The 24,947-nt window shown below is 33.2% G+C and overlaps 1 protein-coding gene across 2 annotated transcripts in view; it reads right to left on the reverse strand.

Moving 5' to 3' along the window:
* Window positions 1-24,947, reverse strand: part of LOC115452507 (putative transcription factor SOX-14) — a 97,759-nt gene that overhangs the window by 25,697 nt on the left and 47,115 nt on the right. Inside the window, exon 1 of one of the 2 annotated variants that reach the window (XM_037439064.1) lies at window positions 16,879-16,905. The exons of the other annotated variant lie outside the window; for it this stretch is intronic. The gene's annotated coding sequence lies outside the window, so the exon portion shown is untranslated. Of the gene's footprint in view, window positions 1-16,878; window positions 16,906-24,947 lie in introns of those variants that run through there. 2 annotated transcript variants of the gene reach the window in all.

Here is a 24,947-nt window from a genome sequence, read left to right on the forward strand (position 1 = left end):
GCCATAGGGCCGTTGTGATTGGCTAATATAAGCCGTAACGTCTATCAATACAGGCGTAAGTTTACAATGATCCTTATTTGATTTTTTTCATTATATAACCCCCTATTAACTATAGAAACTTCTCTCCCACAACCCTTAGGTAATTTGCAGCCAGACAGCTCCCGTAGATTAACGTCACTTGCAAACAAACATCTCGCCTGGTGTTTCGCTAATTCCACAAGTTTCGATTAACTTAACTATACTTAAACGCGTTCGTGTACGGCTAATTTCGAAACTGTTGTACTTTTGTGATATTAGTGTTTTTGTTTCAAGCTGGGGTTTCGCGAATAGTGTTTGGATTATGAAATAAACACTCAATTACCAGTCAGTTGTTATAGCGTCACAAGGAATATAAAAAACCTCGCCATGTTTCAAAATGTGGAACTAATTGTTTGTACTAATAAGGTTGACTTGAAAATTATAAGATGGCGCCTCTAGTAGGTTTTTTATATTCCTGGCCAAGTATTTTTTTATTATTCAAATAAAGTTTTTTTGTTTACTTGCATTCTTTTTAACCCTCATTTTTATTCGCTAGCTTTATTATTAATTATATGTAGAGTAATATCGAAAATGGCTGAATCAAATTTAATTCGATTTCCATTAACACATGCAGTCATTTTAAGGAAGAATATAAGTTATATTTCACAGGAAATATTATTCAAAATGCAACAGTTATAAACTATTAATAAACACAAAATCAAAATTCATATTTTGTCCGTAACGATGTAAATTGTAACGTACCGATTGTGCATCTCGGGTAATATGTTTACCAAGCGCGGGTATGACGCGGGATCAAGTTAACTTTGTTCCCGAATGTAATCCCATTACGTGGGGGGTGACAGAATTAATATAATTCATGAACGCACTGAAATTCGCGTTTTGCTGACTCAATTAAACAATTTAAGGCTCATGTCATAAGTTTATTGGTCTATTTTGACACAAGAATTGATTTATAAATAGGTATAGTTGGAGGCTCTCAAAGAAGGTACTGTTAAGTCCAATTTAATATTCTTTTATAAAAAATGATTTCAAAAGAATTCTAAAAATTGGCTTCAAATGAAGTTAGTGTAACTTCTTATAACTTTTCTCGGGCTTTTAATTAATTTAAGTAAATTAAAGATATTATTTTATATTTTACAGCCTCAATGGCTTGGTGGTAATGCGAAGCGACATACATCGTTCTATTCTTATTCTGTACGAATTCACGTTCAATTTATTTTAGTAAAGCAAAAATATTGTTGATATGGAAATAAAAATTTAAAGTCGAATTGAAATTTTTTAACTTCTTTTGTGCCTGACTGTACATAAAGGTTTTAGGGTGGGCTCACTCTTTTTATTCAGTTTTATAAACGAACTTAAAGAATTAACTAAAAATGTTTTTAATAATAAACATAGACGATAACAAAAGCCGTCTAGAATTTCTAACTTGGTGTTTTGTACTGGAAACTTTGTAAACGCTATGCTCAGTAAAAACTAAATACTTGTTTTGTGTTGAACGTAAGCTTTTGCATAATATTATACAAATACGTTCAACTAAATGTTAATTTAGTGAAACAAATACATTTGTTGAAGAAAACTCTTCTTGCATTGGTGTTTACAGAAAAAACAAAGTGAAATAGAAAGAATTTAATATTACTGATAGTATGTTTTAGGACGGTTTTTCAGAGCTTAGGATGGGACTGAATTATTTACGTCTATCAGTACTAAATAAGGAATGTAACCGCAAATATTTTGTAGTGGAATACCAATTCAGCGGTTATTTAAGCTAGGAACGACTGACAATGTTTTACTTTTTTTATATACCAGCACGGAAAAGTGACTCCACTGTATCTGATGGTAAGTGGAGTGAAGTTCAGTAGAATGTCGACTTAATTGTTACATAACGAATCATATGGGAGATAGTCTAGTTGGGTGTGGAGCGGACTTCCGAGACGAATGTCCACAGGTTCAAAAACCAAAGTCGTGTGTGTATACTTTGTGAATTGTCGCTTGCTTTAACGGCGAAAGACAACATCGTGAGGAAACCTGTATACCTGAGAAGTTCGCTATAGGAATTTTGAGGGTGTGTGGGTTCTACCAATTCACACTAGGCCAGCGTGGTGGACTAAGGCCTAATCCCTCTAAGTAGTAGAGGAGGCCCGTGCCTAGCTAGCAGTGGGACAGTAGGTATATAATACAAAGCTGATATTATTACTTATATTATTAAATCATTTACCCAATCAAACAAGGCAGCTGACACCACTAAACTGCCTTCACACCATTAAAATAACCACATAACTTACGAACTTTAATTAATTCAAACTCCATATAAAAAGCAGAAATGTAAAATTACTGTTGTATGATGTTGAATGTTTAAAATCAAACATAAGTAAGTCGGGTTGAAACATTGTGTTTTACATTATTTCACATTTCTGCGCGGTGTATTAACGGATCGCGTTCGGAGTAGAGTGCGGGAAAAGTTGCGCGGTTGGTACGCTTAGCACTGTGTGGTGTTGCTATGGTATATAATTTCAGAGAAAGATGGGGATTTTTTTGGTTTTTTTGATGTAAGAAATACTAGGAAGGTAGTGGAATTGAGTACAAGTACCTGCAGAGAGGGAACGTCGTAGTATGTAATCAGATATTAGAGGAAGTTTTAAAAAAGTTTGGTAAATAATAACCATATTTAGGATTTAGATGGTAAGAAAGAGTTGTTTAAAAAAGAAAATTTAGATTTTTCAAAGATATTTCATGAAATGATAAGTAATAATTCATTAAAATAACAAAACAACTCGATTATGATAAGAGATAAATTTAACGAATTAATTTAATAAAAAAAAGAAATACATCAACCAGTTAAAGTTTTACACCCTTAGCATTAAAAAGGAGCATCCAACGGATTTTATAAAAACGGTTCCCGAAAATCATATTAAAACGTTTAACATACTGTGGAAAAGTTTGTCCGCAAAGCTGGCAACACTACTCCGTGCCCAACAAATAAACTGGCGCTAGTACTTTATTTCCATAAAAGTTGAATTTGAGTTAAACGTTTGAGTTTCTTATTTGGCGACTTTTATGGAGTTTGTCTGTTTTTAAAACTTATTATTGAGTGTATCTTTACTGAATTTGAATTTGTTTGATTTGAACTTACGATGGTAAACATTTTTAAAGTCGTTTGTAAAACTGTTTGCAAAATGGCTGCAAATATACTTTTTAATGTTGAAATAACACTACTTTACGGATTTTATCGCGGTTTATATAATAATTATCGCTCGATATTTCGAAAACTGAAGCCTTTGTGGTCATGTAGCGGGCTGAGGTGTTGGTCATCCGAAAAGTCAAAGTTACAATATTTACCTATTTTTTATTCTACGTAGATAGGACCGCAAAGAGCTAAAAACAATTTTATAATTGCGAAATCTTGTGGATATTATGAGATCAAAGCAAAAATTAAACATTCATCAGATGAAAATTCGCTAATGGTTCGCGCGAACAGCTTCTTGTGTTCTGCAGTAGTTAATGAGAGCTTTAATTTCCTTAATGTTTTTAAAATTTCATTGCCATTTTAAATCTGCCTTTCGAAATACGGTTCTAAAGTAAATCGACTTTAGTTATTATTTTGTTTATCAATTTATAATGAAGATTTGATCAATAAAAAAATCTCATGAATTAATAAATTTCTTAGTCAAGTTTAAAATGACAATAAGCTCGCCCCCTATCATGGGACAGGACATATTTGGAGAAAAGGGGTACCCTGGTTACATCTTTGCCTTCTCCTTCGACGATAAATTAGAATTTCTATTAATTACAGATAAAATCTGGGAGTACTGAACCGGTCATAAAATTCTAGCACTGCGTAATATAAGGCTATCCATGAGCCACAGAGACCATATATTTACACATATTCTGAGAAAATACTTTCATGCTTGTAGAGACGCGAGCAAACACTAATTCTCCATAATTCACTATAATTTCATATACAACCGCTCTAACAGTTTAAATTATGCACGAACATTTTAATCCACAGCAAAGCTACCTAAAACCAGGCAAAATCTAGTTCCTATCGAAACCTAACTCAAATTATTTAGAATTAAGGTCATAGGCGATTCAGGGCCGACTGGGCAGGGCTTAGGCAAATAGAAGTCTAGGTCGCACAGCCTTCTAGGCAAAAGGATGTTTATTCGACATGATTATGAATGATAAGATTAAAGATTGTGAAATGTGTGCGGTTTGTATAGAGAACTAGGATTTATAATGTATGGAGTTGCCAACGTAGTTCAAATCCCTCGAGATGTTGGAGCTAAAGATAAAAATATAAATATATGAACTGCTCTAAACAACATAAAAAAATGTATTTTTTTTTTGTTTGTATCATGTGCTCTAGTTTATACCTTCAAGTGATTTTGAAAAGAGCAACACCAGAGTTTCTTGCCCGTTCTTATCTGGTGAGAACTGCTTTCCGAACTGGTGGTAGAGTTAATATTGACGGAATCTAAATAATGTATAACATTTTACAGATTCAAATAAATTATTTCATTTCAAGAAAGATGCATTTTAAAATTATATGTTGGCATACATTTATTTCTTTGGCTAGTATAGTTTTTATGATAAATTAGAGCTATTGATTACATCAGTATACTTGGAAATAATAATTATACCTACAGAATCGAAATTATTTAAATAAAAACAAAAAACTGCATATTTAACACAATTTACTATATACATACACAGTTTGATAATCCAAAAATAAAGTACAATCACCGAATTGAGCCACAATGCACTCAAAAAGTCATATCTACAAACCATTCCATTCACTTCCAAAACGAACATGCATAAAATACCATAAATATTTGACATGAAAAATGTCCCAAAACAAAATCAATGTTCAACTATCCAAACCATTACGTTAACATCAAAAAGGGAATTTTATAATATTGAAAACAAATTCCCCTTGTACATTTCAAATAAAATGTACGGATGGATACGAAATTTCCATTACGAAAATGCTTTACTTGAGGCACTATAATTTAATATTACCCAGGCCCCGAGCGCAGGGCTGCCAGCCTTTGTGTTCCAGCTCGCTTGAATTCGGGGGAATCAATAAGGATAATGGAAAGGTGTTTGGTTATGGATGTTAGGTATCATTCAATTTCTTATTAATATATTTGGGATTATTTTTTATGTCAGATTCATATTTGGTTATTGTTTCTTTATCTACTTTTATTTGAGATCTGATTCTAATATAAGGCTTTGATTTCCCTGCTATAAATTCTTTGATATAAATTTTCATTAACAAAGATTGTTTATTTTATTTTCTTACTGATTTCATGTTTAGAAAAATTGATTTACTTGAACAATATAAATGAAGAAAACAATTAAATTCTCTTTTGCATCGACTTATACCTTTACTTATAGAATAACACCACATTCTCCAAATTTGAATTTCGAACACAATATAGCTCAAAACAATTCCATTGTGCCCAACCCGTCACCCGTAAGGGAGTCAGCCGAGAGCTTTACTGGTATTACCCCAGTGAATAATTTGACTACACGGGACTCGGTACGGACGCTTCGTCTGCAATTTATTTGCAACTAACAAATGATAGATGCATTAGTCCGAATTTAATTCCCTGTGTATTAGAACTTTGTAATGGCGGTGTTTGATTGGATGAAATCGTTGTGCGTTAGTGTTGTGGTGTTGTCGATATGTGTGTTCTATATTTGATTTTTTAGTTTTAATGTATTAAAATGTTACTAATGTTAAAGATTAGTATTTTATTAAAAATAACATACACAACTTTTGTCTTTAAATCTTATGATTTTGAAAAAAAGGAAACAATCATATTATTACAATTCTATAATTGAACTATAGAGCTATCAAACAATGGAAACTACTTCTATGCTGTTACGGTTCCTAAGCGTATTTCATGACACATTGCTTAACTTCGATTAAGCGTACATAAACATGATTATCGATACATCGAGTGTATGATGGCGAAATAATAATTATCGATAAGTTTTTTCAACGGATCGCGCCGCAGCCCTACGCGTAATTCTCTTGTCAATTACATTTGTTATACAACAGACCCATTCAAGAAACTATTCTGCAGTAATGGTAGTCCAATTTAAATGTGGTTACTATGAAACACACTCATTTCTTTGCAAAGTGAACGGAGATACGACACTTGGTAATGTTGCGTGTGTTTCTAGGTTTGTATATTGTGTTTAGGTATATCTATATATATTATAAAACAAAGATGTCTGTATGTGATCGATTTTCTCAAAATCTACTGAACGAATTATTGTAAGTTGAAATTAAACTAATTTTCGGATTCTATCGCGGTTTTAGAATTATTGTAAGGTTTTTACTAAAAGATACTGCATTTCTTGAGGAAGGTTTAGGTTAATAGTACATTACGGTTTAATGTAAATTGACTGAAATATAACGATTTACTAGTCTCCCTCTGCATCTGCCTGCCTGCCTGAACGCGATAAACTCTACTCAACAGATTTCGATGAAATTTGGTATGGAGATTGAGACACTGTTAAGGATATAGGCTTTTTATCCTTAGACAATATACATTGGGACTTTTATCAATCAGTTCTTAAACGCGGGCGATGCCGCGAGCAAAAGCTAGTTTTAACCAAAACGAACAGCTGGCATGCATAGCAACACTATACTGTTTATCTTGCGTAACTATGAGGATCTAGACAGACCTGAAATAATGACAATCAAACACATTTTTCTCTACGTCGAATCTGCAGTTATTGGTTTCAAAGCTCGTCCACTAAGACATTACACTAAGTAATTTGATTTATATGAGTATTTAGTAAAACCCCAGCAAGTTATCCAAAGGAAACGTGTATACATTACGGCGATTAAAAACAATGAAGGTATTACTGTCCTTACAGTAAAATTTTTGAGAATCGTTGAGCAAGTTGATCATTGAACAGTTAAGCCAAAAAGGAACAAAACTAATCTGACCCTTAAATGTCACAACGTAAGTCACATTTCTAAATGTCATATCAGTTAAGAAAAAATAGTTCCAATTTGTGAACCGATATAAACACTAATGCCGTTTATTTTTTGCCGAAACGCTTATTAATTTCGAACATTATATCGAAATAATATTCCAAAGGTTGGTCCAATGTCGTACAGTTCGAAGAAAAACTAATTAATATCAAACTATGGAGACAACTGAACAAAAATAATAAAATTAATTACGAGTGATTACATAGCATTCACTTTGTGATTTATGTATAATAAAAGTTAATCAGTAACTTAATAACTTTGAGGGTGCCAGACTGTTTTTTATCGAAAATGACTTTGTATTTTTGTAATTTTTAAGGTCAAGACCTTTTTTGAGGGCGTGTTTATGAAGTAAAAAACTAAATATGTTTTAGTCTAAAATATCTAAATACTGAAATTTACATTCCTGAAAGACCACCTGAAAGTCAGGCAAATCATAAAACAACGACCTTTCAAAGACGTACAAAGTTTCATTTGCTCAAACTATATTTTAAACCCGTTTAATTGCCTACACAATGCTATATAAATACATTTAAAAACCTTGCTTATTTCATGGTTATAGGGTATATCTTTGCGTTTGATGTAAATCGTCTTATTTATGCTATTGAAAATGATAATCACCTGAGTAAAATGACTATAATTGAGTGTAGACCGCGTCCCCCCGCCCCGCACGCTCCGTTTAGACACCTTTATTGACAAATATCAATACGGTTATATCAATCGTGTTCATCATAAAAGTAACTTTATGTCCATGGCAATAAGTAAATAAATAGCGCATTTATTATTATTTATCTTTATGAACAAAAGAAGGTTGACTGGAGCTAACAGAGAGGATATCACAATACATTACGTTTGAGGAAGAAAACATAAAGAGTTATACACTCGGAGTTCATTCAACTGGCAACCTTTGCATATCGTGTGCATGATCGTAAAAAATTTACGATTTTTTCTTATATATAGAAGCGAAAATAACAAAAATAAACTGAAGTGAATGGCTGATGCATCTTTAAATATTTATTTTGCAGATAGAAATTGTTTACTACAAATTGTTTATGCAGCGTCTTGGTTTAGTTTACGTGGGCTAAATTGTACTGGGCTACTAGAGATGGGTTATGCATCATTTACTGTGCCATCTGCTGTATTAGATAGGTCTGTATACTATTCTAGTGGATTTAGATGTTTGATGTTAAAAACGAAAGGCATTTTGTCAAAATTAATGATTATGGTTAATTGTTTTTGTCTGTTTTAGTATATTAGATTCTGTAAGTGAAATATTGGTGATTAGAAAGGCGATAATTCCGATCTCTGTAGCCAGTTTCATGACCATCTTAACAATAATCAGGAGAAATGTAATCTACTTCATAGATAAAATCGAAACATAGCAGTCTACAATTTTGAATATGATATCTGCTCCAATACTGAAATCTTCATTACTCTAAGACGCAAATAAAATTTGTATGTCGCAGACTCAAATAGAAAAAAACAAACGCTAAATCCATAAACTAATGAGATACTCATTTCTAAATGGTAATATTCTTAATGTCTAAAGCATTTTCAAAGATACCTAAAAGGAGTCTAATTGGATCGACTTTTTATGGCGAAGATTTCATTACAAATCGACTTCGGTTTAAAAAAGTCAACTGTCCCCTCTGGGAGGGTTTAGAGTAAGGCTTGAGGTACACCTCCGTTTAGAGACCAGACCGAGTTATTCTAAATGAACACGTTAGCACCGAGCTTAAGTTATGGAATATGGAAGTTGAACACGTTTGTGTAAATTTGTTCATAGATTTTACACTAAGATTTAGTTTTTAGATTTAACCTGACATGTTTTATTAGATTTACATTGAGTGTCATCATGTCATGTCGGCATGTCACTTTCTGGTCAAGCCACTATAGAGTTTTAATCGAAGCAATCGGACCCTAAATCATCGTGTCTATCCTAAGCTTTAATCCTTATAAATCTATCGATACACGTACTCAAATTAATTTCTATAATTTATAGATTGCCTCGGGGCTTAAGATGTCTGCTTCTTGTTTGGTTTAATTTTGTGTTATTGATTCCTGCTGACTTCGATATATTACTTGTATTATACACAATATCCGTGTGTTTTGTTACTGACGGGTCCAAAAAATTCCTCCGTTGTTCCAGTCTACATTTCTTTTTGGAAATTGGGACCTCACTTACTTCTTTTCGGAATTTTTCTGACTACTGTAAGAGGTCCTGTATAGGTCGACTAGTGTTAGTCCTTATTAGAAGTCGTGACTCTGTCATAAACGTTGTCAAATTATCTAATGGCATAAAATGCATCTAATGCTTAATCTGGTAGCGGTCTATTTGTTTTTTTATTATCAATCATTCTAAATTAATGTTTATTCAAAATTATGCATTACCAGTAGTCTTTTTCAAGTTTAATTCTCCGCTAAAATATACTAATAGCGGAACAGTAAACTTTTTATAATGTTTTTTCTTAGTTCATTAAAAATGATTTTATTTCAGCACTCTCCTTTATTACACTTTTAATAGGATAATGTTTTGTGGACAACTTCACATAATTTATACAAAATAAATGTCGTTTTAAATTTTGTTAAAACAGATAAATTATTTAAAGGGTAATTTTATAATATTTTACCTTTATTGTTTGACGCAGCCAAGATCATTGTATTAATTTTTTATACCTTTCCAAATTCATAAATAAAAGTTGTTGTATAAAGAAAAAAAACAATGGCTTACTATTGCTTTTTTGTGGAAGTTCGTTTAAGGTCACGCGCGAAAACTAGTTTTTTTTTTATTTTTCATACATCATGATGTGAGCTAAAAGCATTCCAGATAAACGCGTTCGAAGTGATTGTCGCGTCACGATTTTAAAATATAACATGTATTTTGACATTTTACAAATGTATTTTTATCTTAAGTATAAACATGATTTAGTCGTGTATTTTTCGGAAAAATTGACTTTATTTATATTACCATTTTAAAAAAGGAATAATCAATCGAATTCGTTTTATTTTAAACGGTTAACGGTTTTTTTGCAATTCGTTAGTTTAAAGCCGACATCTTGGGTTCCATTTTTTTTTAACTTAGAAATATTCCTTGCAAATTTCAATTCAATATCTTACTATGAATCTATCGGTTACAGCATAATTTCTTCGTATAATTATTACAAACATTTTTATATCATCAGGAGACATGTTCTAGATTTATTTAGGTCTATAATCCCACCTTATCTGCAGACGTACTGTCGCTTAGGCTATCGACAAATTTATTCATACAGAGCAGAATTTTTTATCACCCTTATGTCTATACACATAAAGTTCAAATTACATTAACCAAACTACACTAGTCATTTGGTGTGTGTTTTATTTAGGCCGCAAGTGGATTGACGTGCAGATCTGTGCTTTCTCGATAAATATTGTAATTTTAGTAATATCTGTCGGTCATACCTATTAATAGATGTTACGTCAAACATTATTTCACGCTTGGGGCTTAGTGGAGGTGGGCAGAAGTGAATTAAGCTCATTTTAACGGCCAGCGTTTTACAATATTCTTTGATTACTTAGATTTTAGGACTTCCAAACTGGGGTAAGATTTAAAGAGCATTCTAATGTCGGAACAGTGTTGCTGTTTGTATTACGACTGCAATGCTGACGTTTCAGGTTCGATCCCCGGGTCGGGCAGTGATATTAGGCTCTTCTACTCAGTATCAGTCCAGTTTGGAATTTGCGCCCGATATGGCGTTAGACACCCCCCCTATAACATCATGAGATGGAATGCATGATGGAAAGTGGGTACACAGTTGCGCCTCTGTCTACCCTATCGTGATAAAATTATGTGGGCGCATTATTCAATTCAATAAAAAAAATTCTACAACAAAATAATTCCCTCATCCTAAACGTCTCTGATATCCCGATAAAGAAATGACAATTTAAGGAACATTGAGGAATAAGGCGAAAATTTGACGGCGGAATTTCAACTTTCCAAAGCGTATCAAGTTTGTTACAACTGGTCTTGTCTGGCGAAATTCATTTTCTTCACGATAAAGTATATTTTAGGGAAATATTTTTCACGTTTCATTCCTTTGTTACACTTAACTTTATAGGACTTCGTTGAAGGCTTATGCTTGTATGAAGTTATATTTGTATGTGACTTATTTCATATTTATATACCAGAATACGAAATGTAAATGGTGTTTTTGATGTTTGGAGCTGTTTTGAGTCAGTTTTTTATGAGACTGAGTTGAGCTGACCCTTTGAGTCTCAGAGTGGTTACAGCAAGGCTCTAAAACTTATAGCATACCTGAACTATTTATAGCATAGTAGGTAGGTTATATTTTATATGGATAGCGACCACCGTACACAAAAATTAAAACCAGTCATAGTGGTCTATGTAAATGTGTCGTGTTCCGGGATCAGCCTGTGTAACTGGTTCCAATAGGCCGGCATAATTGTGTCGACTTTTGAGGGGTAATCATCTCTCGTCAATCGATCACCATTAGGTGCAGTGGGTCATTTTGCCGTGCCCATATAAAAAAGCATAGTTACACCACATACAACGCAGCAATCAAACTGTGATATCAGATTAATCAAATTGTACCGAACGTACAGTCAATTATCTAATGTAATTTGCGTTGCTTTATACAATGCACGGCAGAACAAACGTGGCCGCTGTATCAGGTATTTGAACCCACGTACCTCGCATAGAGGCCGCACGCTCGACATGTCACGACTCTCGCGTTTCCCATTCATTTTTATGGAGTTATAACTATGGATGTTTTGTACAAAGTGTCCCACTGCCGTACTTCAAAATTCGATTCTTAATTTGAATTTTAAAATTTAACGACTGTTTTTGATTTAAAAAATATTTTTGAATATGGAACATTCTAATGACTATTTTTGTTTTGTATAAACTTTTTAAAATATGGAACTTATAGTGAGGCGCGCAATATTTTCTAAATATAATTCGAATGTCAAGCATAGAGCTAAAGGATTATAGTGTCTATGGATGTCACGGACGGTAGCCGGCTGGTGTGCGCCGATAAGCGCGGATCCAACTGGGATCAAACGTCAACCTTTAATCCGGGATCAATTGATTTATCCATCTGGATATGCATATTTATATGACACACAAAATGTTTGTGATCTGCGACTTTTTGACAGTTTATTTATGGGTTAAAATGCGAGATTTGAGGATTATTCGGGCTGTTATAATGAAATATGTTATAAAAATTTCATCACCTATGAAATATTTGCAGTTTCACATTCTCTAAAACCTAAGAATATCTACGAAATATATAAATTTCTACATGATTCATGTTTATACCGAAAATACAGATACAGTAGTTATATACGCGGTTTTAAGCAAAGTGGTTGGTTCAGTTTTCAAAGGCATTAGAACTCCTTGAATCCGCCAAAATTCAAGAAGCTAAGACCACCTTTACACCAAATATACACAGTTCAATCTAGCCGATAATGATTTAACAAGAAAGTCGCTGTTTAGTAATGATCATCAAAGAGTCACCGCCGCGCCGCGCCGCGCCGTCTGATCTCACTGCCGAAGTAAACCAAATGAGGTCGTTAACTATTGATAATATCTTGATAAGACAGGGTTATCTGCGACAAAGCCAATAATGTTATGTGGGACAGAGGAAAAAATACACGGAAGGGATTACATATTACACAATTCTTTTTCTCCTACAATTCCATTCCATGGTTGTCTAAAAATATTGTTTATAGCAAAAAAACCGGCATAAACCGGCCATTTATTGATTTTTATACTCGTTTGCAAAAAAGTGTAAATAACGAAGTAATAGGTATGTAGTTCATTTAATTAAAAAATATAGCATTAATAACGGAATAAAATATTATAAAAATATATCGATAATTTCACACATCACTGGTCGACAAACTTTGTTCGAATTTCGAAATTTGAATTTAGAAGTAGTGATTCATTATAATGTATTATATAAAATGTACTCTACGCCATATGTCATAAGTCCTCATTTAAAGTGTCCTTATGAGGCATAAGATTTTTAATCTCCATCATCGAATACAACGACCCTTCACCATAATCAACTAAAAAATCAGTAACATTATTATATTACAATTAATGGCACAGAAACCTATTAAATAACTATTAGACACCGTGTTTTTTAATGTTTAACGACATCTTAATATGCCATTAATTATGTCATATAATGGATTTAAATATAGTTATTATTATAAAGTCCAATTTTCGTTTCAACTTAAGATTGTTAATTTAGGTAATAATTATAAGGAAAATTTTACAGCTTTTTATGAGAGATGAGCAAGTCACTCGCCTGTCAGCGACTGTCTATAAAAAATACGCTTTTTCAAGGACATTTCTCACCCTATTAAGTAATTTCCCAAAGATAAATTTTCTGCAAACCGGAATATAAAACAGAACTTGTAGTACATATTGTTGATGGTAGGTCTCTCATATGTGAGAGTCCGCCTGGGTAGGTACCACTGCAATATCTATTTCTGCCGCCAAGCAACAGTGTGTAGTCACTGTTGTGTAACTACTGGACATAATAAGACTTAACATCTCATGTCTCAGGATGGCGAGCGCAGTGGAATACCAAACAATACTTTGTAATTCAAGTTGTTGGATGGTGTTTCTACTGTTTATGGGCGATCGTATCGCTTACCATCAGGCGAACGGCAAGCTCGTCTCAACATTCGAAGCAATAAAAAAATATATTAAGGTTTGCATACTGACTTCCACCAGCCTCTGCTACTTCGTACTGTATGCAAATGTTTATTACAGTATTCCTAATATAATAGCTAGATTATATGTTTCTGTCACAAACAAGAATTTCACGTTAGATCCACCTTTTACGCATCAAACTATTCTTGACCTATAACAAACAGATTATATAAATACTCGGGTCAATAAACACATTATTAGCGTAGACATTTTTTTCATAAAATTTGGGACGACGATTTTTTTTCTAAACTAATGTGAATTGCGTTGGTGAGATGTCGCGTACAAAACACAACGTCGTTTGTTAAGCGACTAGCGGGTGGCATAGGCGGAGCGGGAGCGATTTTACCACATACCTAATACATATGTACCTAAGTATCTGTATCTGATTTTACAAAATTTATTCGCATTGGGTGTATCTCCTGTAAGATTATATATAAATAAATAATTGATTAGGTGTTAATATTCTATATATCTGTAGGAATTTATGTAATAAAATTTAATAATATTCAAGTTATTTTTTTTAATTATATGCGACACCATTTTTTTCATTGCATTATTTACACTTTCATAAATTTTCATATTATTAATATAGAACTTTAACGATATCAAATCGCCATTTCTCTTCGTTTACGCTATTCGAAAACAGCTGCGAAATACATTCGCTTATATACATTAAAAGCGTGACAAAGATAATGAGGGCATCGAACTTGAATCAAATTAATATCTACGCAATAGTTAACGTTGAATGTGCGAATCGCTTTTAAACATAGCGAAAATTTGAAAACAGAACATTATCTAAACAGTCATTGCGTTCAAATCACGCGAGGTAAACATTTGTTATTCGAATCTTAAACATTGTTGCAAAAATATAATGCCAATACAAAATACAATTAGCGTATTTATTTTAATCCGCGCGTTTATGAACGATTAAGTAATTCCAAATTCAAATTTTAAATTTAAATATTTTTTAAAATTAGAATCAATTTTTTTTTTCGTATTTCCAGCCAGCGGTTATGGTTGACAATATCCCCGTTCCAAAGATATGTAAACGGTTAATTTCATAAAGCCGGCACGTCCGTCTAATGATTTTTCGAGACGATTGAAGCTTAATTGAAATTCTGTTAAGAAAAAAACAGTACAAAGATGATTTTTTTGTACTGTCGTCGTTAACGGGAGGTTAAAGTTGAACGACCCGCGAGCGACTTGACATCACCGCTTGGTTTTTGATTTAGTGACTGTAATCATCTGATCATTAACTTTATTTTTATGAACAAACTGTTTTAAAGCCTTGAATTAATGAGTGCCCGTGGGTGATAGTAATGCTATTTATAGATTCAGATGGAACATTATAATTGAGATATCGGAATAAAATAATTTAAATTTCAGTAACAGTATTATTATTTATTAATAATTCAATGATATTGCTAGACCGTGATAACATATTTATTGTAAATAAATGAAAAAAAATAGATCGCTTGGTAACAGCTAGCAATGCAAATTATACGTAATTACGTCGAGGTAGAGCGAATAAATGTAAATATATTATTCATTTGAAATAATTATAATATGCTAGGGGCAAAAACTTGTCCGTTTTTATATGTTGTTTATATATGTTATCCGTGTGATGCTATAGCGTTTGTTTCGTGTTGTTTTTTAAACGCTTTCATATATTTATAGTGTAGTATATATATATAAGATATTTCGGACGTATTTTACATTCTCAATTTACGTCACAATGTCCTATTTTTTCTGCATCGGTATACAGCTCAAATTGCCCAGTAGTACATATTCATTTACTTTACTAATAGACTAACCACTTTGTTGAACTCCAGACACCACAAAGACGACAGAGAGACCTGAAAAGGGTGTCCAAAATTGCTTCACCCGGGATTCGAATTTAGTCATAAATAAACTTCATCAAAAACCTTAGCGAACCTAATGGTAAGGCAATGAAACCATTGATAGCCCACCTTATTATAAAAGCTTCAGAAAAAACTGTAAATAAAATTTTAAATTGCAATAATGTACATATTATAAAGTAATAAAAGAACTAACAAAAAACATTAATATGATTTTGCGGTGGGCCATGTTAGAAACTGGGCTATCGTCGGTCCCGCTACCTTATAAACGCGTTATCAATGCGCAACGCACACGGTAGACTAAACATACCCGCGAATATCAATCAGTTGACGCAACACGTGTGACGAAAACTCTTTGAGGAATGGCGAGCGAAAATTGTTCCACATTTTATACAAAACAATGATAATCGGGACGTTCACCCCGCCGCGTTTGGACGCCGGCGCGCGCACACGACCGTTTTTAAAAACGCTGGTTGATGGAAATACTGCTTTATTTTTGGAATTACATTGAAAATTATTTTAAAAATATTATTTAATTTTAAATTAAGAAATATTTAATTATTTTTCGGTTAAATTGAATCATAAAATTATATCAACAAAATGTTGAATAAAAAGTTATCCTTTTTTCTAGTTCTTTGGTGTATTTATTATAACTTAAGATAATTTATTTAATTAATATTAATGTGCTATGCTATATTTAACTGCATTTAATGTTACATGTACAAAAACGAGGTTGGTTTGTTAAAATTCTTAGAATTTTAGCTAGTTTAATTGTGCGATAATTATATTATTTGAGGTAATAAATCTGTGTGATTTTTGTGCGGGCATTGTGTTTTCTGAATTTAGCATAACAATAACGAATTTCTGTCACTGACAAACAGATAACCAACAATATGTTAAATATTGTTGGTTATCTGTTTGTCAGTGACAGAAATTACCCAAAAAAGTTTTTGTGGTGTCATTTTTTTTATCGGGCACACCAGTGGATCTTACTGCACCTGATGGTAAGTGGAGTGGGGTCCACTAAAATGTCGACTGTAGAGATGATTACCCCTCGACAGTCGTCACAATTATGCCGGCCTATTCTATTGAAGTAAACAAAAAGTTTTAACTCAAAAAGTTTGTATAATACATATATTCAATGCGCTTTACTGGAAACTAATAATTAATAAACAATATTTGTTATTATTGCTGCGATAATCATGAAAATATTCCGAACAGCTCACACAATCCAATACTTAACTTACCCACGCTTCTCTGTAAATTACTTAAACGCATACCTGAAACAAAATACGTCATTAGAACTGTTTAACGGTAAACATCGAGCGTGACCGGCCGGGTCAACGACCGGCCAAAATTTTAAATCAACACCCAGATATTAAACGAAAAAAAATATTGAATTATTTATCAATAGAAGTTTGCGATTGTGAAATTCGATTTATCGATGTCGATTATAGTGATGGGGGACTGGCAGCCTTGAAAAAAAATAACAATATTTAAACTTCATTAAGAAAACTAAGCAACCAATATGTCAATTTAATCGTATTATATCTTTATAATATTGAAAACCACACGAAATAACTGAGTATGTTCTAGAGTTCACGATCAACCAACTGAGTATGACGGCGAATGGTTCCTTGACCTATGGTAACAGTAAAGCAAATCTCCGAAACGTATTTGCTTCTGCAAAAAAATTGCGACTCGCGAATCCAAATCTTTTTACGTAGCTGATTTTTAGCGCAAGAGAATTAAAAATGAGCGAAGTTTGTAGAACTGTCCATCCTCGCACAATCTTAAACGTTATCGAGTATTTAATTCACGTATTACAATATTTCCGATCCAGATATTTAAATTCAGTTTATCCCGCTCGCTGCTGTATAAATAATTGATTTTATTGAGTATATTTTAATTTATACGCATTTCACCAGAAAAAGCATGCGCTTCCGTGTACTTCATTGCTTTTACGTTTCCCTTTACGCAGTTGTATTTGCTAAATGCCGCATATATTTATTACAATTGATCATAATATTTAAAAGAAAAAATAAACGAAGTTCCAAATTTAAATTTAACAATACAATTTAAAAATAAATATTGCTTCTAATTTTGAAATTAACGGCATTTTATGCAAATAATTAACGTATATTTAGTTTTTATCTAATTATGCAATCTAGAATTATGGAAAATAATGAGAAATACATGTTTGACTAATATTTCTTCACCTATTGTATTTAAAATAATTTCTATTATAATAATATATCAGCACCGTTTTTAATAAAAACATAATATTCACGAATTTACATAAATAGACGCGAAAAATACGCATAACACAAATATTGAAAATATAAAAGTACCTTAAGTGTGTATAAGAAATCTCTTGTGGTGCAACATTGTTTCTTTTTTGCAAAAACACGAGGTCATTGAAAGGCGAAATGACAGTCATTGTCAGAGTAACGGACGATTAAAATGACGATTCGTGTATATGTGCTGCTAAAAAATGTAATATTATACATTATTACATTTTTTACGCGAGTTTTTAAAGTATGCCTATTTATAAAATTCTTAGGAACGTTTATGTTCCTTTACGAGGTTCGAGATGATTTTTTCACACCAAATTGCTTATTAAATTGCGTTCTGGTTTTCTTAATGGGATATTGCCTAGTTCCAAATCTCATTTGGTGTTTTTACACTCAAGAAAGTTAGCTTCAAACCTAATGGCGGGTGGGAGGCGAGCTATGTTCATATTAGCCTTTGACTAGTTTAGATAAGAATTTCATAGACAAGATATAAAGGCACATATTCGTATTGTACATATTGTTCCTAATCTAAGAATCGAACCTTCAATTCACAGTCCTAAACTATCTTTAAACCAATGCTACGATTGAAAATTAAAAATCCCAAAATACATACTATATTAGATCTCTAACTTCATTGACTCTCCATAAAACAAAACAGTATAAAACTATGAATATCAAATGCAAATTCCATAACGGTAAAAATGACAGATGAGTTTTCAAAAGTAATCACAACTTCTCGATCCCGCGGGATAATGCAAAATGGATCCCGGGACCTGCGTGTTACATTGTGCCGTCCCTTTTCTGAATTGAGGTCATTAATATGGCAAATGATTTGGAGACCTTTTCGGAGTTTTATTGCTCGGGCTTTTAATATTTTTACTTGATACATAGTCACTCAAAGGATTGGTTTTCAAGATCGGATGATGTGGAAGAAAGGATATAAGCTGGTTGACCCTGGAATTAAATCGGGCATGGAAGCAGCGATAGCCTACTTGGTTGTGGAACGGACTGCTGAGACGAATGTCCGCAGGTTCAAAACCCAAGGGCACACATCTCTGACTTTTCTAAAATTATGTGTGTTGTCTTTGTGAATTATCGGTTGCTTCAACGCTGAAGGAAAATATCATGAGGAAACCCGTACACCTAAGAAGTTCTCTATAGGAATTTCGAGGGTGTGTGAAGTCTACCAATCCGCACCAGACCAGCAAGCCTACTCTCAGTAGTAGAGGAGGCCCGTGCTCAACAGTGGGACAATATATAATACAGGGCTGATATTATTATTATTATAATACCAATAGGCGACATGTTTTTACTAATATACAAGTAAATAAAAGACTGACTCAGTATCACATCATGAGACGGAACTCACTTAGCGAAAAGTGGGTGCCCTAGTTGCGCCTCATCATACCCCTTCGGGGATAAATGCGTGATGTATGTTTGTTTTTTTTTTTTTGTAAAATACAAATCTGATAACTTTTGGTCTAATCTCGGAATCCAGTAGAACTAATCCCACAATTGTAAACGGGGACATCGAATTTTCCTCTCACTGTGATATTATTATCAATTATTATTCCTGTATTAGAAACAACTACACATCTAAGAAACAACTATTGACAAGAATAATCGCAAACAAGAGTTGTATAAACAAAAACTATAAAAATATTTCAACAAGTAATTTTAAAATTACCCCGCCTTAAACTCATTTGAGAGAGAAATCACTATCCACCCATGTCAAACGCAGCGTAATGTTACGACCGCATAAAAGATAACATGTGCGATATTTTTCCAAAACAAACCTTGTAAACTTAAAGGTATTTGAAGCTAAATTTTATATTAGTCAGTATATTCTGATTTTGTCGAGGACCGTGGTAATTTAGTGTAACAGGTGCAGACGCGGATTCAGAGCTAACGGGCACTCTGACCCCCGGTATAAACTTTGACCCCCAGCAACGGCTATAACGTTCGATTTTCAAGTTTTGAAATGTTGAAGTGATTTATTGTGGAATATTTATTCGTTTGCCTTTGCTAACCTCTTAGCTTGAGTGGCACTTACGGTCTAGAGGGTAAAAATATTTAGTTCTGTGTTTTTGTTTTCTATAGTAACTTATTGAATTTTGTACGGAGGGTACGATGTTTTATATAGAAGTTGCAATAACTAAATAATATTTTAGTTTATAATATTACTTTATAAAGCTTTCAATAAAGCAAGCTGACATACTCGCAATGATTAAGAGCAATGTGTGTAATCCGTCATCAATTTAACACCAGACAAAGATAACAATCTGTTTCAAAATTAAAAAAATATATAAATTTTCCCACATGGACCTCACCGCAAGTCTGAATCCACACCTGTGAAGGAGAGACGCAGGGGTAACCACTTCCTCGAGGGAGGTAGGGGGGAGTCAGCCAAGCATAGAATTGTAAGGGAGCAAGTATCATACAATAGTAAATGTATACGATCAGAAAATACCCTGACTGGAGACGAAGATGTCAGTTTGTTTACACTTGGATAAGAAGCCATTGTCTACAAGAAAGTGTTATCGCAATAACTGTTTTTATTTGTCTGTAATTTGCATTATCGGCTACTCGTGAGTTTTTGACTCTCATTATAAGTATTCCAAGATACAGGCATAGCCTAATTTGGGGACCCCTGACAATAATTGAAATGCTTAAACTCAGATATGCCAATTACTGTTTATGTACTTCTTAATGTTTTTACTTCTGTGTTCTTTTTGTTGCAATAAAGTTAAGTTATTATTATTAAAAAATAGTTCATAGAAATTGAGTGTTTATTTTGTCTTAAATAAGTTTGTTAACTGAAACTTACTACTGAACTATTGGGGTAGTTCTTTCGTGTGTGAGTCCGCCTTGTACCACCGCAATGTCTATTTCTGCCGCCAAGTAGCAGTGTGTAGTCACGGTTGTGTTCCGGTTTAAAGGACATTGTATCCAGTGTAACTACTGGACATAATAAGACATAACATCTCATGTCAGGATAGCGAGCACAATACCAAACAGTACTTTGTAATTTAAGCTGTTCGTGTTTCTACTATTTATGGGCGGTCGTATCGCTTACCATCAGGCGAACGGCAAGCTCGTCTCGTCATTCAAATAACAAAAATAACTAATAGAATCAAGTATATCTAGATAAATATAACGCTCTATGGGATCTAATACTATAAGCACATTATCAAAGGGCAAGACCAACGGTACAAATATAAACAAAATACCAATAAGTCAAGTTTAACCTCAAATTATGGCCACGTTAGGCGCTAATCAGACGCCAACCAAATAAGGCGCGACACTCATATCACGTTTAAGACGATTAAAACAAGCGGCTTAAACGAAATTTGACCATGCTCAGATGTAATTCGTGCCTTATATGGAAAGCTGTTTGGCTGTGGGTGGTTATTAACATAGTGGAAACTTGTATTTAGAGGTGTGCTAGGCTCGTCGTAGTAACGAGGCTTTGTTATATCGAGATTAAGGGGACGAAGTTCATAAAGAAAAATATTGTACACGTATGGTCTTGGGTAACTTTTTTCTCATCGAAGCTATATTGTTATAAATTTATTAAGATTATTTAATTATTGAAGAAAAATAAATCGAGAAATCGGTGAATGTGCCTGTGACATTCCTATAAAAAATCAATAAACTATTATTCGTAATTCCTATAACATTATATTTTTATTTATCTATACTATGAATAACAAAGCAAATAAATGTAATATGAACTGATAATAATATTTAATCTTCCCAAACACATAATGTTTTTAATCTTTATAAACGATCTTTTAATTCGCGATACCGAAATACTTCTTAAACAGAATTTCGTTACATCGAGACCGCGCATTTCTACAGATGTTTTAGCACCACGCTGTCAGTCTATATGTCGGATTATTTAACAGCCGTCTATAATAGCAGTATTAATAGAAAATATTAACAATAATTTATATACAACGTATTTAACGGGCGACAGTAAAAAATTATAAGAATAAATTGTTCTAACGTGATTATGAGATCAGGAAGTGTGTTAATGGTCATGATCATAATAGGAGTAATTACTGTGTACTGTTTATATTGAATATGTTAGTCCTTTTAAAGTGATTTATGTATTTGGTAGTATCTTGTGACATTTCTGAATATTTCTTTATTGTGAGTCTTCTGTTTTATTCTATAGAGTCGTTTTTGGAATGTTGACTTTTCCAGTAATAAGGTACTCTTATTCTAAATGAGGAAACGAATAGCATTGTCTTATATATTAATAAAATGTTGATTAATTCAATTTGGAATTTCAAAAGTTAAAGCTATGTGTAAAGTAATGCAAGTTATAAACCAGAAACACCGCATACGTCTCAAAGAACCAATGGCCAAATAAAATTCGCGTGCAAACCGCCCAAAATCCCGAACACTGGTACAATGAGAAATGATATATGGTTCGGAACCCAAACGCAAACCGACTCCGTTTCCTCGCCGATAAATTTTAAAACACGTTATATGACGAAGCGTTTCTTGGGCAAGGAGTTTTGAGCGTTCGTATTTGTAACATCTATTTTTCTTTGAGAATTTATTCGATATTTAATGGAGTTCGTGGGTAATGCCCTGACATGACCTGTCTGAGAGACCTCCGGGCATATTGTAAGGAATTGACTGTCTGTTGCAATTTCTTTCTTTCTCGTTGAAGTGGAAGTAAAAGTAAAGTTTGATGGTGGTAGGATATATTTTATATTTTCGAATAGCGACCATCGTACACAGGGTGTTAAAACCTTAGTGGCCCACGTAAGTGTCACGTTCCGGGATCAGCCTGTGTATATCGAGTTCTAACAGGCCGGCATAATTATGTTTTGCCGAGGGATAATCATGTCGCATTCTGGGATCAGCCTGTATATCCAGTTCCAAGAGGAGGTCATAATTGTGTTCTGCTGAGGAGTAATCATCTATCATCGCTCGACATTCGATTGGACCCCACTCCACCAGCATATGCAGTGGGGTCCCTTTGTCGTGATCATAAAAAAAATATTTTTAATATTATGTGTGTAGAGGATCAGGTAATGAGATGAAAGTTGAGGAATGGATTAATAAAGCATGCCAATATTACCTATCAGTTGACACAACGCTACCGTACTGTTTTTTTAAGTCAACCAAAATCAGTCTCTGATTTGAATATCCAACGATTTAAGGCACAGAATATTTACGAGAGCTAATAAGATGTGCAACTCCCACAATAAAGCAAGTGATTCGTGAAACTCGGAGTAGTGGTGTGGAAATGCCGATTAGAGCGAACCGAGTCCCGTAGAGGACCTGCCTCGTTAGATCGCTCTGATAACACCATTGTGGACTTTCACGTGGAATTATTGGTTCCATCTCGGGAATTTTATTGTCATCCAGATAAAATGTATTTTATTTTTAGTATTTGGGTTACAGGTGTTTGTTGGTGCATTGAATACTAAGTTTGGATATATGATAAATAAATAAAAGCAATTATTTCGGTCATGGTAAAGTGACCCCACTACACCTGATGGTAAGTGGAGTGAGATCCAATAGAATGTCGACTGACGAGAGATGATTACCCCTCGCCAGTCGACACAATTTTGCCGGCCTGTTGGAATCGTATATACCCAGGCTGATACCGGATCGCGACATACGTGTACCACTAGTAGATTTTAAAACCTTGTGTACGGTTTCAAAAGTTCATTTAATTAAAATATTAATAATATCATCTATTTCAAGTGTTAATCCTCTAACATTCAAATTGATTCCTGAACTTTAATTATAAACGACTTAACTCCCAGTACCATTTCTAATAAAAAGTCCGTTCTAAGTCCACGCCGTCACCTTGAACAAAAACCATAGCAAAAACTTTACCACTTTCACTTAGCTAATGCCAGTAAAGGTCAATAATCATGTAAAAGGAGTCTACCTGCAAATGCTTCCTTCTTATATCACCTTGGTGTATTTTTTATACCTTTACAAAGAGATTTATTACTTTAGTTCAATATATTTTAAAGATGTTTGTTAAGAATTAGGCCTAAGAGAATTTTAAATGCAGTTATAATGCCAAACTATATTATAATTCAAAACCTCAGTAAATACATAGACACATATTAAATATAAAAGTGACAGTTACAACAATTACATTATGATAATTCAAGAAATACAAAAGGGTATAAATGTTAAACTTACTTAAAAGATAATCAATGTAATAACCAAGCGTAAAACTATTTTAAACAATTGTAACAATGAACAAACATTATCTAGTTGCCGTATTATATGTTAATAATGGGTTCAAACACTTGTTATTAAACTAAATAACACATTTTTAAAACGATCTTCATTAAGTTATTCACGAATTGTATTATGGTAAGAATTTGTTGGTTAAGCTTCAGCGACTTAAATCTTTACTTTAACATCAGTAGACGTAGGTATTCAGATGTGGAAATAAGTGAGAATACAGTTTTTTTTAATATGTTGGTAATATTATAACTTTTATTAGCAATTTCTTCATAATAAGTTTGGGAATCCAAATCACGTTGGATCGAAAGGAAGCATTTGAATTCTACAAATGAGATGATTTGTTTGTATTTAAGAGCAGGAACTACCAAAACATTGATAGATCAGGAGTCAATATCCAAATTTTGGATTTATCACAAAATTATTTTCATTATTAAGACTTAAAGGTATCATCAGGTACTGCTGACGAAGACCAAACAGTTTCCTTAGTCATTTAAAACTATCACCTTTCTGTTAATAATAACTGAGAAGTGCATTAGATGAAATTGAATTTGAATTATCGCTTCGCTCATCTTCTAAAGCCACCGCCTTATTCTAACCTTCACAACCGAGTGTACATTAAAAAAACCATTTCGTAATAATATAACCATCCATTGAACAGATAAAATCTCGAAATGCGTCGCGTGCAAGCACTTCCATGTTCTAGTTTGGGAAATAGTGCTTTGGTAGCGAATGAACAGTTCATTCCGCCAATCAGAGGCCTGGATTTTGTGTGTGCGCATACCAAGTCT

The sequence above is a fragment of the Manduca sexta genome, chromosome 16, assembly GCF_014839805.1.
Source record: "Manduca sexta isolate Smith_Timp_Sample1 chromosome 16, JHU_Msex_v1.0, whole genome shotgun sequence".
NCBI classification, from domain to species: Eukaryota; Metazoa; Arthropoda; class Insecta; order Lepidoptera; family Sphingidae; genus Manduca; species Manduca sexta.